Source organism: Bombyx mori, chromosome 10 (genome assembly GCF_030269925.1).
Source record: "Bombyx mori chromosome 10, ASM3026992v2".
Lineage (NCBI taxonomy): Eukaryota > Metazoa > Arthropoda > Insecta > Lepidoptera > Bombycidae > Bombyx > Bombyx mori.
The window spans coordinates 6018684-6032988 of NC_085116.1; the positions used below are offsets into that span (position 1 = coordinate 6018684).

The 14305-nt window shown below is 36.6% G+C and overlaps 1 protein-coding gene across 1 annotated transcript in view; it reads right to left on the minus strand.

Moving 5' to 3' along the window:
• Positions 1-12889, minus strand: part of LOC101740298 (patched domain-containing protein 3) — a 54764-nt gene extending 41875 nt beyond the window's left edge. Inside the window, exon 1 of the mRNA XM_038013153.2 lies at positions 12598-12889. The gene's annotated coding sequence lies outside the window, so the exon portion shown is untranslated. The remainder of the gene's footprint in view (positions 1-12597) is intronic.
• Positions 12890-14305: the final 1416 nt, after the last annotated feature.

Here is a 14305-nt window from a genome sequence, read left to right on the forward strand (position 1 = left end):
CTAACTATTATAGTTATGCCGCAATAGGTGTTCTTTTATTTTTAAAAATAAAACAACGTCAAATATCGTTGAAATTTTTGTTACAGACCCGAGCGGAGCCGGAGCGGGCCGCTAGTAATATATAATAAATCTACAGTGGATTTACGGATGTTCCGTTATAACTACTAAACCATGCATCCGATTGACTTGAAGCTTGGTATCTTGGTATAGAAAATACATGTAACTAATGGATAGGCTAATATTTATATGAGTGTTGGACTCCCTACACCAGTTGCGGGGGCGTTAATGATAGGAAGCTTTGTGGGGGTTAGAAATAATAATATTAATTTTAAATGCCCAGCGAAGCGGACAGGTACAGCTAATCATTTATAAACATCACCGTTATGTTGATTACAAAAATTTAAAATGCTTTTTTGACTGAGCCAGTCTTAGCGAGTCTCCGAACCAGTATTACTTGAAAGTAAGATTTCTCATTTAATTAAAACGCAATTAGAAATCTGACTGTTATGAATATTGCGGTATAATTTCGAGAAGCAGAGTACATGCAATGCCTTTGAATTTATTTTTTAGTCACTACCAATGTTGACTAATAAAATCGTTGTGTTCATCGGTCACTACGCCAGTTCAATCTGATATTTGAATGAGTGTTTGTTTGTTCGTGACGTATGCGCTCTCTCGGGCATCGGGTACTATCGGGTAGCTTTTTAAGGCCATCCATGCCACTGGTGTCCCGGAATACCCCGCTATGTCGTAACTAGCTTGCCGGCTCAAGACGCGATATATATTTTTTATTGTTTTGATGGGTGGACGAGCTCACAGCCCACCTGGTGTTAAATGGTTACTGGAGCCCATAGACATCTGCAGCGTAAATACGCCACCCACCTTGAGATAAGTTCTAAGGTCTCAGTATAGTTACAACGGCTGCCCCACCCTTCAAACCGAAACGCATTACTGCTTCATGGCAGAAATAGGCGGGGTGGTATCTACCCGTGCGGACTCACAAGAGGTCCTACCACCAGTATTCTCGCCAACTTTTCACGTTAACGGTACTCCTTGGCAGCGTTACAGCTAGATTGCTAGTAGCGCACCGCAAGGCCTTGACCCCCCAGGTCACCCTATGACCTCCACGTCAATGAGTTGAAAAAATGTTTTTTTCTTAGACTACTTAGCGAACTCACGGTCCACGTGGGTTTCAGCTTTCATTGTAGCCCATAAACATCAACAACGTCTGGGACATGAGTTTTAAGTCTCAATTCTATAATAGAACGTCTACCATGCGAACCGGAACACATTATCGCTTCACGGCAAAAGTAGGCAGGATGGTGCTACCTATCCGTTTTCTTCGCTCATACTGCTTTTGGCACTTCAGCGAATGTTTTTGTCACATTGTCAACGCACAGGTGGGCGTTAGTAGTTTTAACCCATTTGGGTGTTTTTCATACATCCAGCAAGTCTCGTTGGAACTAGCCGGGGTATTAACAAGTCAGATCTAAAAAATGTGTGGTGTCGTGGGACACCGGATAGGAACGAAGTTTCTTATTATAAACATATTAATTTTAAGTTCAATTCGAGGTATAAAAAAAATTTATTCGGGTATACGTTTTTTATTATGAATTTTTTTATTGATAAAAAAAATTATGTTATTTTTTGTACGTTATTACCAAGTTAAGTCGTACACTGTGTGCATTACTAATTTGTACGTTATTACAAAGTTAAGTCGTACACTGTGTGCATTACTAACAAAAATCTTACGTTACGGACGTTTTTTCCTGGGTACCCCTCCGCGTCGTCCCATAAGGAACTTCGTTCCAAAAACATTCTAAATTACAACCTTAAAAAGTTCCGGAGCTCAGAGAGCGCTTCCTATTTTTTGGTTTCGGAATAAAAATATCCGTGCATGAATATGCCACCGTAGGTTAGTGTTTTCTTAAACTATAATTATTTTTATTGATATATACTTGTTTACCTTCGGGGCTAAAGTTCACAAAGGTCACGCATCTGTCAGGACGGATGTAGAAGGAAGTGGATAATCATTAAAAAAATCATACATAAATTAGTTTTTTTTAAATATGTAAATCATAAAATAATAAATATAAAAAAGCGTGTTTGAATGTTTTAAAACGTTCGAGGTTGTTTTTAATAAATTTAAATTGGTAGGTATCGTTTTTGGGACTCGCGAACGAATCTGCAATTCGAAGCGTACTGCTTGCTTCTTGCTGCATACCCTCAATTCAAAAGAAACCGTTAACTAACCCCACACATCAACTGATTTTTATTTGCGATATACATTGCGTGCAATTCAAACAGCCTCAGTGAATTATCTGTTATCACCATATACCTAGTCAGGTCATAAGTATTGTCACACAGTAAAAAGTTTTCTTATAGAATGCTGGCCACAAAAAAGTTTATTGAATTCGAATTTCGCATTGTTCATGAAAAAAAATATGTATACTTTTAGAATTTTACTCATTTTTAAATATGGAGTGGACGCTTAAAGAAGACCGTGTTGCAGTTATTGCGTTGCATCGATGCGGTTACGCGCCAATTCAAATTTTTAACATACTGAAAAATTTGAATATAACCAAAAGATTCGTTTATCGTACCATCAAACGATACAATGAAGACTCTAGTGTAGATGACAGGTCAAGAAGTGGTCGCCCTCGGTCTGTTAGGACTCCAGCAGTGATAAAAGCTGTGAAGGCGCGAATTCAAAGGAATCCCAAACGTAAGCAGAAACTGTTGGCCCTTCAGATGGGGTTATGCAGAACCACGGTGAAAAGGGTGTTAAATGAAGACTTAGGGCTTCGGGCATATCGAAGAAAAACAGGACATCGTTTGAATGCTCGGACTTGAGACTGAAGAGATGCCGCGCTTTGTTGAAGCGGTACGCGGGAAAAAAATATCGGGAAATTCTTTTTTCGGATGAAAAAATTTTTACCGTGGAAGAGAGCTATAACAAACAAAATGATAAGGTGTACGCACACAGTAGTGAAGAAGCGAGCAACCGTATTCCGCGTGTCCAACGAGGTCATTTTCCATCCTCGCTCATGGTATGGTTGGGAGTTTCTTATTGGGGCTTAACAGAGGTACATTTTTGTGAGAAAGGTGTAAAAACGAATGCAGTTGTGTATCAAAATACAGTCCTGACGAACCTTGTGGAACCTGTTTCTCATACCATGTTCAATAACAGGCACTGGGTATTCCAACAAGATTCGGCGCCAGCTCATAGAGCGAAGAGCACACAAGACTGGCTGGCGGCGCGTGAAATCGACTTCATCCGGCACGAAGACTGGCCCTCCTCCAGTCCTGATTTGAATCCGTTAGATTACAAGATATGGCAACATTTGGAGGAAAAGGCGTGCTCAAAGCCTCATCTCAATTTGGAGTCACTCAAGACATCCTTGATTAAGGTAGCCGCCGATATTGACATGGACCTCGTTCGTGCTGCGATAGACGACTGGCCGCGCAGTTTGAAGGCCTGTGTTCAAAATCACGGAGGTCATTTTGAATAAACTTTAGTGTCATAAGAATCTATGTTTTGTTAAGTTAATTTTGGTATATGAATGGTTACATAATGAATAAACTTGTTTCAATTATTTTACATTAAACATGTGACAGAATTTATGGCCTGACTAGGTATAAGTCACGATTATCTTCGCATTTAAGCACGGCTCTCACCGGTTAATAATTATGGTCGACTTATTAATTACTAGCGGCCCCACCTAGCTTCGCTTCGGAAACATTAAATTTTATTATTGACAGCTGAGTCCCGCGATGCTACCCGCGGGTGACGCCGCGAGGCGAAGCTAGTCTAAAAAAAGTAGTCTAAGTTACTCCTTATATCATCAGCCACCTATCAGTGAAAGTCCCGTCAAAACCGGTCCAGAGATAAGCCGGAACAAACAGACAGACAGACAAAAATTGTAAAAAAATGATATTTTGGTGTATGTACCGTATATATTATATTCATATGCACCTAGTAAAAAGCGGTTATTTCAATATTACAAACAGACACTCCAATTTTATTTAATTGTATATAATTATGCATACATTCTACTCTGCATACTCTGTATGCAGTAAAGTATGTATTGTGATGAGATAATAAATTTTTGTTATTATTAATATTATTCATTGTCGGTCACCGTTTATCTTTGTTTGCATATTCTGTGATTGAATTTAAAAAACAGGCTTACCGTCCACCTGGTGAAGCGGTTACCAACACAAGACCGTTAGATTATAACAATGTGAATTTCAACGCATCCCAAGATTTTATTGTATTGTAATAACTACTATCAATTTCCAGTAGGCGTTGACGCCTAATAGGAAGAATAGGCAACACGGTACTGGGCTCTGCTAATTCACAAAACATCCTACTATCAGTAATTACCAAAATTTATCAAATTTTGTTAGGTTTGTTTGTTTGGTTAATTAATTCATCCTGGATGCGTTCGTGAACACGACCCTTTTAAATTGGTTTACCTATATATAATTACACGGTAACTTTAATGTAGGACTTGACCAGGTAAATCGGCTTCGACTCACCAAATAGGTACAATTAAAAAAACAACGTGAAAATGTAAATTGTATGTTACTAATGACATCTGAAAAAGATCCGATTTTTTCCCTATCTCATCGTTTGTAGCCTAAGAGGCTATTCAAACTCACGGGCTCAACTTGAGAAGATTGTTAGACTGGCCCTAGCACGACCGGTGCTTTGCTGCATCTACTACTAAATCAGAATCGCGACCCACTGAAAAAATCCGGCGAGAAACTCAGTGAGCTATGAATATCTATGGGCTAGTTTGCATGTTGTAACTACACATCTCTTACTGTATGAAAAATATCAAAAATAACTACTCTCGCGGCTAATATTGTACTTTGATCGTAGTATATTATAGTCTATTTGCTATTCTTATATAAATAAACTACAAGCCAAACCCGCTATCTTTGCTGGACGACCGTCGATTAGACTTAGAACCGATCGCTACCAAATTCCACAGGATCAATCGCTAGACAAATCTGAAGTTTTTCTGAAATTTTCATATAAATCGGCCCAGCCGGTTCGGTGTCTAAAGAGATTACACACACATATGCAAATTGACTTTTGTATATTTATAAATTAAATTGTGAAGTTTCATCAAAATCCATCTCCAATAGTTATTTCGTAAAAGAGTACCTACCACAAATCCGCCCTTCCTTAAAAACATTCGCATTTATAATATTATAGTTAGATTTAAATATATTCATTCAATTTGAATTCAGTGTAAATTGATATGCAACAAACTTCAAGAACCAATAAACCAAGCATTGTTATATAACCACAAACACATGACACACGTGTTCTATAAGACAACATTATCTAACATACCATTTAGATAGTGAATGTAACAGATGGATAGTGAACGTTTTTGTGTCGTTCATTTTAAATTTGTTCTGTTAATAAATTATTTGTAAGCAGTGGGGTGAATCAGAAATGATTGAATCATAAGTGAATCGCTCTCAATATAACTTCTCATTTATACAATAAAGAAGACGGTGGTAACATTAGCAGCATCATTTTGTAATTGAGAGTTTAAGTTAATGGATCTTGATCATTATAAATACTATCTACATTTGTTTAGGTAGGGATAACTATTCCATCGACTTTTGCTTCGAAGTATGAGTCTTATCAAAGTTACATTCAATACGTGTCTCCTAACCGATCTGCCAACCTTATTGTAATGTTCAAAATCGGAAAGAAATTAGAAAAACCTGTTCGAATCTGTATAATACCTTCAAAGCTGATATTGAGGGTAGTTACCAAATATCAAATACTTATTGCCGCATATTACGCTTCTGCCATTTTGATGCAGTTCTGCGGGAGAGATAACAATATGTCTCGTCCTAAGAGCAATTTTCTCTTATTAATAATTTAATAATTTAAATGTTATATTTGTTATGTTACAAAATGGGTGTAGGTCATAAATTTACCAATCATCACAATTAATTATGTATTCCCTGAATTCACTAGTGAGAATTAAATCAATCAAATGTCAATCGGGTTTTTGCAAATTCAACCTTGATTGTTTTCGAAACCAATGGGCAAGCTCCGAAGAATAAACTAACGTAAGTACTAATGCAATGGAACGTGATATGTATACTGATGGCGTTTTATTATTCCATTAATTATACAGTGTTCATTCTGACATAGCAGTTGAGGTGACAAAAGATGCGATCGAATTTCTGCGCTTTATCTTTTCATTTAATGTCGATAAATGCACGGTTTTCCTCATTTTAGAGGGGTTGGTGTAACTAATTTATGTGTATTATCTATGGGTTGGTGTATAGGATAGTGAATGTTGCTAGTTTGTGAAGTTTTCTTCATTACGAAAGTGTATTAAAAATAGTATCTGATTTTCAGATTTTTCACTACACTCCACATCTGTCATAATCATAGTCCATCAGGGTTACGGTAGTTCTAAATTATTTCTAAATTATTCAAGTGTTTTGGTACCTTAGAAATAGAAAACGGAAACCAGACAGCCAGATTCAGAGGTGGGAAGACGTGATAAAGACGATAGCAGGAAGACTATGGACAAGGAAAGCTCTAAATTGAGTAGAGTGGAAAGAAATGGAGGAGGTCTTTGCCAATGCTGGACAAACAGACGAAGTTGTCGATGTTATGTCTCAGCAGAGTCGTTGACTTAAGTTTGTTATTTGTAAATATCCTTAATGCGTTTGAATAAAGGCTCTTATTAAGTATTTAAGTGTATGTATAGTTTTATATGTTTCCACGAGCTTCGGCATTGAGGACTATCGCCGCAAGGAGGAGGATAGTTTTGTTCAAAGTGAACCCCACTCACATCTTCATTATACTATTTTGTTTGCGGCAAACAAAGCTCTCTTTAGATGTTCTTCAATGCCTCGAGATCTTAAGTGATGATAGGTCCGCGATCCAGTTACAAGTATCAAGAAACATTTTCAGCAGATCACCAAATGCTTCATGAGTGCTTTCGTCAGTACTAATTGTTGTTAACAATGATCATTCATCTTTCATAGAAAGCAAAAAATCAAGACATGCTAAAACCCGTAGTGTTCGAAAAATTGGTATTTGTAGTTAATAGAAAAATAAACACTAACTAAATACTTACAAGTACTATCGTGGGTTTTCGCGATTCGTTGACACAATTAACACTGTTTTCACGTTTTTGACTGTCTTCATATTATTTCCGATGTTTCGTATGCATTGCTTTAATTAAGAAATAAATCTAATAGAACTGTGGACGTATTTCTTCCGCGTTCGGACATGGAAGAAAATTTGTAACATCGATCGTCGTAGCTAGGAAACCGTAACTTGTATGTTTCTTTTCATCTGCCTCAGGTAGAACTCGTCTTGACTTTTTTCGTTATTTTTTGTTCCCATTTAGTCTACAGGTATCCGTCGTACTATCTTATTGTTACGCAGCTTACGTTTGTGATTCTCCTTTTTTTGTGGCTAAAATATACAGGCCAGTTCACGGTGAAACGGTTACCGGAGCCCGTAGACCACAGTGAATGCAGCCGGCCACCTTGAAACATAGAAGTATCGGCCGTCGAATATCGAACTTTCAAAGTGAGTTCATATACAACGCTAGGAGTGCTTGTATTGAAAATACATGAAAGAGCTATTTACAAAGATGTTAGATCGATGATAATAAAGTCTTAAATGTCCTAACACAAAAGTACATGTCTAAGGTTAACGAAGGGAATTTGTCATAAAAAATTAAATTTATTGTTTTTGCTTTAACTTTATTGTTAAAAGCTTGACCAACAGTCGTTGAACTAATATAATCTATACTAATATATAAATCTACAGGGGTTTTTACGGATGTTCCGTTATAACTACTGAACCATGTATCCGATTGACTTGAAACTTGGTATCCATGTAGAAAATACATGTACTTAATGGATAGGCTAATATTTATATGAGTGTTGACTCCCTACACCAGTTGCGGGGGCATTAATGATGAGAATCTTTGTGGGGGTGAGAAATAATAATGTTAATTTTAAATGCCCAGCGAAGCGGACGGGTACAGCTAGTACGTAATAAAAAGGGCAACTGGAGCAAGACATGTTATAGTATTCCAAACGTAGTAAGAAAACAAGAGGCAGCCGTCAATAGATGTTATTTTCCAATTAAACTTTGGAGGTCGGTGAGTGAAACTGCAATCATTTTACTATCCGGTCGTTCTCGATAACTCTAGATATTTCTAGATTGCGAATCTACTCATTCTGTTTCACGGGCCTAATCGTTTTAAAGAAATCTAAATTTTAATCTAGTAACTGGTAATGTGCTTAATTTTTATTATGCATTTTTTTTTCTAAGTAAGACGAGAATAAACGTTGAAATGACACAAAAATATACAGAAACGACTGAACAATAATATATGGGAAATTTGATTATAAAATGTAAATAAGATTGATAAGACGAATAAGGAAGAAGCTGATTTTTTTCTCGATCTACGGAATATAAATTTATCTATATAATATATTGTTCTAAATATATTAATAAACAAAGGTAAAAAGGGACATTATCTATCTCTTAGGTTTATGGCGTTCCCTTTTAGATTTCGCCAATATATAAAAGGGACATTAACGGGCTACGAAAAAAAAAACATTTTTCTTTACATTCGTATTTTATCAAAATATATTCTTTGAATGAACAGAAATGTATACTATTTACTATTAAGTGACGGAATCCACTTGCAATTTCATTATTGTATCTGGGATTTACAATTTGTTTGCCAATCAAAAAGATGTTTCGTCACCTGGCAAACAGTCCACATTTACGAGCGGCCATTGTGTGATTTCAAAAGCCCAATTTACGTCTGCGTCGTTGAATGTTCTAGCCGAATCGGTAGTTCAGTCAGTTCAATGACCTACCTGCCTTCGTGTATTACTATTGTTTGCAGATCAACCTTCTTTGACAACAAAAAGGTTTGAAATAGACTGTTTTTTTTCGTATCTTTTTTTTTTTTTTCGAACTTAAGTAAGCAATGATATACCGAATGTCCAAAAACTTTAAATTGTGCAATCGATCCGTCATGGCGTCATCACAAATTTTTAGGTTAGAAATAACTTTTTAGTTGGGTATGTTTGGTTAATGTGCAAATATTAACTTTAAAATAACTTATAAATAATAAATGTAATTTTTATATTTGAAATCGCACCGTTATGAATCTAGAGCAGAATGATTGCTTCTTTTTTAGTTCACATAAGTATGACTTCAAAGAGTTACCTACTTTCTAAGATGATTTAACTTCTGGCATGATACATCCGTATTACATACACACAAAGTATTGTTAGAGACAAGTATCTATTATAATAATAGAACTTTAATTCAGAAATTATGAACATTGGAGACGTATTAGGATTGTAATTGTTGTTAAAATGCTTGGTGTAGTTTATTATTATAAGCGTGCTTTTTTAGGACGTATTGACGAACTACTTTCATGTTAAAGGAATAAAGTCGTATGAAGAATGAATCCTGCATAACTCCCTAGTACATGGTATATTCTGTATTCCTAGTATTCTTAGTATTCCGTATGTGGTCCTAGTACATATTGTGAAGTGGACATAAATGGTTATATACCTTCATGCCTGTTTTTACCATAACGTCTCGCGTTCCCATTTAAAAGGATCGGATACCCCTCATACAATACAATGGATACATTGATTCCGTGTCTCCATGTGTGTGGCCATATTCACTGTGATACGGGTTCCTTCGATCATTTTTTACTGGTGGTGTAGGACCTCTTGTGAGTCCGCACGGGTAGGTACCATCACCCTGCCTATTGCTGCCGTGAAGCAGTAATGCGTTTCGGTTTGAAGGGTGGGGCAGCCGTTGTAACTATACTGAGACCTTGGAACTCATATATCAAGGTGGGCGGCATTTACGTTGCAGATGTCTATGGGCTCCGGTAACCACTTAACACCAGGTGGGCCGTGAGCTTGTCCACAAACCTAAGCAATAAAAAAAAACTTAGCAGCAGATGGGTGATGATATCGCCTAGCCATTTACAGTGCTGAAAATTTTTGAAATATTCAAACAACATTTAATTTCTAATGTGCTACAAATGTGTGCCGACCTAATCAAAATCGCGTTTGTATCAATTAATATACCACAATACTTAAGGAAAGTCTGCGACGACGGTTATCGGCACAATCTTTGAAATTACTGCAAGCTACTTACATTTTTAATAACATTGTTTAGGAATTCATAAGAGTTAGGAAATTTTCTTTTTTTTTTGAAGTGAAAACTTCTTTAGAATCGTTGTGATTTCAAACCGGATGCAACGGAAAAAACGACAGGTAAGAGACACAAATACAAAAATGTGTAGGATGAAGCCAGCAAAGAATGAGACAGAAATATACATACTATTTAATACAGCGCCATCTGTGAGATTTTTTAATACTAACGTGTGTACGAAAGCTCTTGTAGTGAATTTTAATTTAGGATTATACGTGAAATTAAAATATCAATTCACAGAGGGCGCTTACAATTATTTACTAATGACAAAATTTTACATATACTTAAGACGTTTAGGATAATAGTATTTTATTTTTGGAAGGTTTCACTTCTACCACGCGTGAATTGCACACATTTTGTTTTTTTTTTTGGACAAATAACTAGCTCATTAGGGATGTTGACGATGATTGAATACTATATTACATACGCTGATACTGTTTTAAAACCTGTGCTACTAATGATGATTACTCGTATTATAATTAATTACAGTAAATTCTAATATTTATTAGTGTACTTGCCATTTGTTAGTTAAGACCTGCGCTGAGATTAACTAATGTTTTTTTTTTTTTTTAAATACGAAATCGATAAACGAAATCACAGCCACAAAATTTAAAAACTGGTGTCACTCAAGAGTTTTTAGCAAACTGTTATGTGTAAATATCTTCAAGGTCTAAATAATAATTTAAAAAAAAAAAAACATAAACGATCACTAAAATTTCCTAATGAACAAATAAATGTAATATATATATTTTTTTATTGCCCTTGTAGGCATACGAGCATACGGCCCACCTGATGGTGAGTGGTTACCGTCGCCCACGGACTTCAGCAATGCCAGGGGCAGAGCCAAACCGCTGCCTACAAATGAGTCGACTATTATCAAAGCCGGCAATCTGACTTTTGGACAATGATTGGTAAATCAGAAAAACGAATTATTGACTTTGTATTCCATTGGCAGTCACAAAACTCTTCGGAACGACATCTTAGATAAATAACAGGTTAACTATTAACCTTTATTTAGTGCAGGTTTTGAACCGTATTCTTTGAAGGAGACGATTATATTCAAATCAATCTGTATTGACATATCAATAAATTTTTTTGTCCAAATGCACAGATTGCCACCTTTGATAATAGACGACTCAAATATACTCAAAACGTTCATGATACCTATGTCGATAAGAACCGATGTAGTTTATTATTGTATAAAGAAACATATTAAACTATGTAGTGCATTTGTAAGCTCCTCAAAAATAGTAATAAATGCAAGAGTACATTTTTTATATGCCGTGCATCACGGTGAGTTGCGCTCGACAAATATTTTGTGCGATTTACGACTTTCGCTTCATGCAAGAGTTATTATTACGTTTTACGGGAAACCACTCAGTACGCGGTGTGGTGACCAATCACTCTGTTGTTTCTATAATAATTACTTCTGTTAATTACCTCTTATCTACCTCTAATAAATCTAAAAAGTTTCCTAATGTGGGGTTGGAATGCTAGTAGATATAATATTCAAATCACGGACTGCAGCTTGATCCAAATTGTTTCATCTTACATAAGTCGTTGTAACTATACTGAGACCTTAGAACTCTTATCTCAAGGTGGGTGGCGGCATTTACGTTATAGATGTCTATGGGCCCCGGTAACCACTTAACATCAGGTGGGCCGTGAGCTCGTCTTACTATTAAAGCAAGTAAAAAAAAAAACGTAAGTAAAAAAATCTTAACATTGTGATATATTCTAAGAACTGAATAATCGAAATGAGATTTTTTTACTACGCCCTTTATCTACATCTATATATTTATATATATCAAAAATGAATTGCTGTTCGTTAGTCTCGCTAAAACTCGAGAACGGCTAGACCGATTTGGCTAATTTTGGTCTTGAATGATTTGTGGAAGCGCAGAGAAGGCTTAAAAGGTAGATAAATATGAAGATGTGTCCCCCGTCGCCGCGTCGGACGGATTCCTTTTGTTTGTTTTAAGTTTATTTTATAAAAAAGTTTAGGTCTTTTATTTATCGATTGAGGCACTACGAAGTCTGCTGGGTCAGCTAGTAATACAATGAAAAAATGAATGCTAAATTTACTTAAATCATCAAACATCGCGCAAAATAATTGAGAGAGATATCTATCTACAAGATTAAGTTTGCGAAAATGGCAACGAGAAAGTGTGTCCATGCCGGACGTACCGCAAGTGTGTTGTAAATGGGTGGCCGCAAAACAAGACAGTGAGTTGCACCTTGCAACAAATCGCCTCGACGCCGTTGTCGCAATAACAAATTCAATAAGTAAAATTTCAATCAAGAAAAGTAGAAAATAATCAATCGAATACCTTCAATTTCTCGAGGGTCGCTCTTTCGCGAGATGTAAAATATAAATCCACAAAACACAATTTACGTTACCGTACACTGTTTATATTCACTGTACAACGATCACTGAAGCTATTATTTTTCACGTCACTGAATTTGAATACATTTTAACGTAAATCGTAAATCAGTCTCGTTTGAAAGTTTTGGTTCGGAGGTGCGCGTACGACGATCGACAGTCGCGGTGGAACGTGGAGCGTGGAGTGTTGAGGCGGTGCACACCCCACTACGGATGTCGGACAGCGCTGTTCTGTCGAAACGCTTCGAGATAAGGACCACCTCCACTTGCCGCTTCCCGCTGCGAGGGCCCTAATCTTTTACGAGTCGCCGGGACAGGAGTCTATGAACTTTGTCACGCGTTTTTTTGTCGATGGAATTCTCTCACTGCTGACACATTAAGCTACCTGAGTCTATGCTTGTCACGAATTTTAACAACTAAAGAATGCGTTTTAATTGAGCGCAATGCAACACGAAAATCTTGGTCGTTTAAGATAGCTTGCTCACAATATAAAGACGACGGAGGCTTGATATATAAAACAACATCATCTGTGCTCGAAAGTGCTCGAATTCTTTTGTATCAGTAACGGATACTTTCTTTTATCTCTTGCTTCCTCGAGTGCTGTCGTGGGTGGTTTTTAAAATTCTTTTGTTTTTTTTTTTACTTTTTATCACATCGCCCGGCGTGTACTGCAGTCCCCTATGCTTTGGAATTAATAATTTGTACAAACTTGAAATGTATGCAAATTAAATTTGTGACAAAATATTTTTTTATTGTACTGTACTGTCATAGTGAGGTAATAATAGCTTTTGCGTGCATCTAGAATCAATAAACATCTAATAAATCACTAATTCAACCAAATAACTCTGTAAATAGATCTTAATCATAAACAGCTGAAGGCATACATTTTTTTTGTAATTTTTTTTTTGCTCTTATAGGCAGACGAGCATACGTCCCGCTTGATGGTGAGTGGTTACCGTCGCCCATGTACTTCAGCAATGCCAGGGACAGAGCCAAGCCGCCGCCTAACGTTAATCTAAATATCATGAAGGAAAATCATAATATTGTAAATCGTAGAAGCAAACAAGATATACCTATATGAATTAAGGTTCTTTGTATTTCGGCCGCTTTAAGACAGCATATTATGGACCAATATTCGGGTCATTTCGACCTCTTGTTGGAGACAGTACCTCTATTAAGTATATTTTGGTTTACTTGTGTTTGTCTCGTACGTGTAGTCCCAGCACCCATTAAAAAAGTCATCGAGCTCACAGCCCACCTGGTGTCAAGTGGTTACTGGAGTCCATAGACATCTACAACGTAAATGCGCCACCCACCTTGAGATATAAGTTCTAAGGTCTCAAGTATAGTTACAACGGCTGCCCCACCCTTCAAACCGAAACGCATTACTGCTTCACGGCAGAAATAAGCAGGGCGGTGGTACCTACCCGCGCGGACTCACAAGAGGTCCTACCACCAGTACCTGTTGATACAAGGCGAACTCAATATTCATTGATAGGCGGATTACAAACGTAACAGTTATGCAAAAACAAGGCATTCAAAGTAGGTTGCGGTTAACTAATAACAGCTTTAGCGAATTAATGTTCAACATTAACAAAATTTGTTTCTAAAAATTATTAAAAAAAAACAACAAGTATTTAAAGTAAATTGAAACG